The following is a 3,741-nucleotide window of genomic DNA, read 5'->3' as shown; positions in this document are numbered from 1 at the left end:
CTCTATCCCCTTGTGAGAAATTTTATGGCCAAGGACTATGCCTTCCTCCACCATGAAGTGACACTTCTCCCAATTTAAAACCAAGTTCACCTTCTCACATCTTGCCAAACATTTCTCAAGGTTTCAAGACATGCCTCAAATGAAACACCGCCCACGGAAAAGTCATCCATAAACACTTCCATTTTTTCCTCCAACATATCTCCAAATATACTCATCATGCATCTTTGAAATGTTGCGGGAGCATTACAAAGGCCAAACGACATTCTCCTATAAGCAAATGTTCCATATGGACAAGTGAAGGTCGTTTTCTCTTGGTTGTCCAGGTGGATAGGGATTTCGAAAAATCCCGAATAACCATCAAGAAAATAATAGAACTTGTGCCTCATTAGTCTCTCAAGCATTTGATCAATGAAAGGAAGGGGGAAGTGATCTTTCTTGGTGGACGTGTTTAGACGTCTATAGTCCATACACATCCTCCATCCTGTGACCGTCCTCGTTGGAATGAGCTCACCTTTCTCATGCTCGACGACGGTCATGCCTCCTTTCTTTGGGACAACATGAACGGGAGAGACCCACCTAGAACTTGAGATGGGGTATATAATTCCCGCATCTAAAAGTTTGGTTATCTCTTTCTTCACTACCTCTCCCATTTGGGTGTGTAGCTTTTGTTGTCTCTCAATAGAAGGTAGAGCACCCTCCACAAGGGTTATGTGATGTGTACATAAAGCGGGGCTTATACCTTTGAGGTCATTAATGGTATAACCCAAAGCACCTTGGTGCTTTCTCAAAACATCACACAACTCTTGAGCTTGGCGCTCACTCAAAGAAGAGCTAACAATCACGGGATAGGTGGAGTTGGGTCCCAAGAATTCATACCTAAGGTATGATGGAAGAGGTTTAAGCTCAACCATTGGAACACCTTTACCTTCCTTTGATGTAGCCACTTGCAACGCTTCTTGGCTAGAAATTCCCATACACATTTGCTCTTCAACATCCTCAAGGCTTCCATTGAGCACATCTTCATACAAAGCCATTTCCTTTCTAGGAGCACCTATCTTTTCCTTATTCAATAAAAAATTCTCAAGAGCATCGTTAGAAGTGAGCAATTGCTCCTGCATAGAAGACACAGCATGGTCAAGAGAATCAATTAACATGCAATTTTCTAAAGAAGAACTTGGATACTTCATACTATCATTCATATCAAATTTTATCACCTCATCCCCTACTTTGAGTGAAATTTTAGCACTTTTCACATCTATCAAAGCACCCGAAGTAGCAAGGAATGGTCTCCTTAGAATGATAGGAATGTTGGCATCTTCCTTCATCTCAAGCACCATAAAATCTACCGGAATAAAAAATTTCCCAACCCTCAAAGGAACATCCTCTACCTTACCCTTAGGAAACTTAATTGACCTATCGGCCAATTGCAAAGTGATGTTAGACGTAAGAGTTCCCCTAGCTCAATTCTTTGGTACACTGAATATGGCATAAGGCCAACACTAGCTCCTAGGTCACACAAGGCATTCTCAATTTGCATTTTATAAATAGCACAAGGGATGGAAAAGTTTCAGGGGTCTTTTAGCTTAGGTGGCATCTTGTTCATTATGATTGCACTACAATTCTTGGTCAAGTTCACCGTCTCTACACCATCACATGTCCTCCTACCACTTAAAATGTCTTTGAGGAATTTTGCGTAGTTAGGCATTTGGGTGACTACTTCAGTAAATGGTAGAGAAAGGTGAAGTTGCTTGAGCATGTCAATGAATATTCTAAATTGTTCATCTAACTTGTGTCTCATGAATTTTTGTGGATAAGGAAGCTTGGGTTTTACAATTTCTTTCTCCACTCTCACCTCACTAGGCTTCTCAATCTCAACCTCACTTAATGATGCACCATCGGTCTCATCTTCAACCAAAACCTCTTTTGTGCCCTCCTTGGTCTCACTCTTCCTAGGCAAACTCTCCTCAAGAACCTTACCACTCCTTGTGACAATAGCATTGACCGGTCTCTTGGGATCTAAGCCTTGGGAAGGTAAAGAAGAAGGACTAGCATGGTCTTTCAAAGAATTAGCAAGTTGAGAAATTTGGTTTTCAAGCATCTTATTATGAGTCATCATTTCATTAAATTTCTTATCACTTCCGGCCATGTAAGTATTCAACAACTTTGTTTGATTTTCAATGATTTCTTCCAAATTGGTTCTATCAGAAGAAGAAGAGGATTGAACATAGGAATTATCATTTTGGGCCTTTGGAGCAAATCCGGGTGGGGGACCCCTTTGAGAATTACTTTGAAAATTTCCCCTATTTTGATTGTTCCAATTACCTCTACCTTGATTATGGTTACCATAACCTTGGTTATGATTATCATAATTTTGGTTATGATTTTGGCTACTATAACCTTGGTTGTTATAATTACCTCGGGAATTTTAGTTGCTATGGTTCTTATTACCACCACCTTGGTTGTAGTTGTCAAAATTGCCATGGTTGTTGTAATTTCTATTCCATTGACCTCTTTGATTCTCAAACCTAGAATCATGATTATTTGACCCATAGTTCACATGCTCATTCACATTTCCATCTTGATCATCACAAACATCCATACATGCATGAGGGCAACTAGAAACATCATGATCATACGACCCACAATCATCACAAAACAAGCATCCACTAGGCATGTTATTAGAAGAGGGAGGGAGTTGAGAATTAGAAGACATACCTCTCCCCTTAGATTGGGAGGGAAGACTTGAAACTTGGTAGGTAGCACTTTCCAACATCGCCTTCATAGCGGACATCTTCTTCCCCAAGTTTGTCATTTGTGAGGATAGATTGTTGATTGCATTTAGATGACCAACCGAGTACCCCAAAGAGTTACTCTTGCTAGTTAACTCTCTTTCTCCATCTTTCCAATCTCTATAGTACCTCACTACGTCTTCAATTATGTCCACCACTTCCTCTTCCATTTTGTTCATGATAGGACCTCCGGCTCCTCCATCTAAACATGATTTTCCTTGAGGACTAAGGCCTTCATATAATATTTGAATAATTTGGTAAGTAGGAATTCCTTGGTGAGGACACTCTCTTTGATACTCTTTGTATCTCTCCCATGCTTCATAGAGACTCTCACTAGGCTTTTGCTTGAAACCTTGAATCAAAGCTCTAGCCTCCGCCGTTTTCTTTTGTGGATAAAACGGGATAGAAACTCCTTGGTCACTTCATCCCATGTCCTTAGAGAATTCAGCTTGACTTCCTTGTCCAGCCATTCCAAGGCACGCCCTATGAGCGAAAAGGGAAAAAGCATGAGGCGGATGAATTCTTGGGAAATTCCATTCACCTGGATAGTATTGCAATACTTTTCAAACTCCTTGATATGATTTAGCGGGCTTTCATGCTTGGCCCCACCAAATTGTCGCCTCTCTATCAAAGTGATCATTGCCGGTCTTATTTCAAAGTCATTTGTCGGTGTTGTAGGTGGAGCAATCCTACTCTAAAATCTATATGCACCGGGAATCCCCAATTCTTTCAACGCCACCCTTGGATTTTCTCCCATTCTTGCTTGTTCCTCTTGTTGTGGTCCTTCTTCACTTGAAATGCTAGGGCTCAAAGATCGTCTAGCACCCCTTAACCTTGCAATAGGTCTCTCAATTTCCGAATCAAATGGCACTAGTGAACGACCACGAGCTCTATGCATAAAATCTCTAAAGAAATGGTTAGTAGCACGACTACAAGTGTAGCCTAAAAGAAA

General features: G+C 40.8%; 1 non-coding gene across 1 annotated transcript; it reads left to right on the top strand.

The window, feature by feature from the left end:
• Positions 1-3,056: 3,056 nt before the first annotated feature.
• On the top strand, positions 3,057-3,162 carry LOC145569576 (small nucleolar RNA R71). The gene has a single exon (XR_014096168.1). It is a non-coding gene; the product is annotated as a small nucleolar RNA R71 (small nucleolar RNA).
• Positions 3,163-3,741: the final 579 nt, after the last annotated feature.

Source organism: Chenopodium album, chromosome 11 (assembly GCF_948465745.1).
Source record: "Chenopodium album chromosome 11, dcCheAlbu1.1, whole genome shotgun sequence".
Taxonomy (NCBI): domain Eukaryota; kingdom Viridiplantae; phylum Streptophyta; class Magnoliopsida; order Caryophyllales; family Amaranthaceae; genus Chenopodium; species Chenopodium album.
This window is presented reverse-complemented; position numbering and strand designations above follow the sequence as displayed.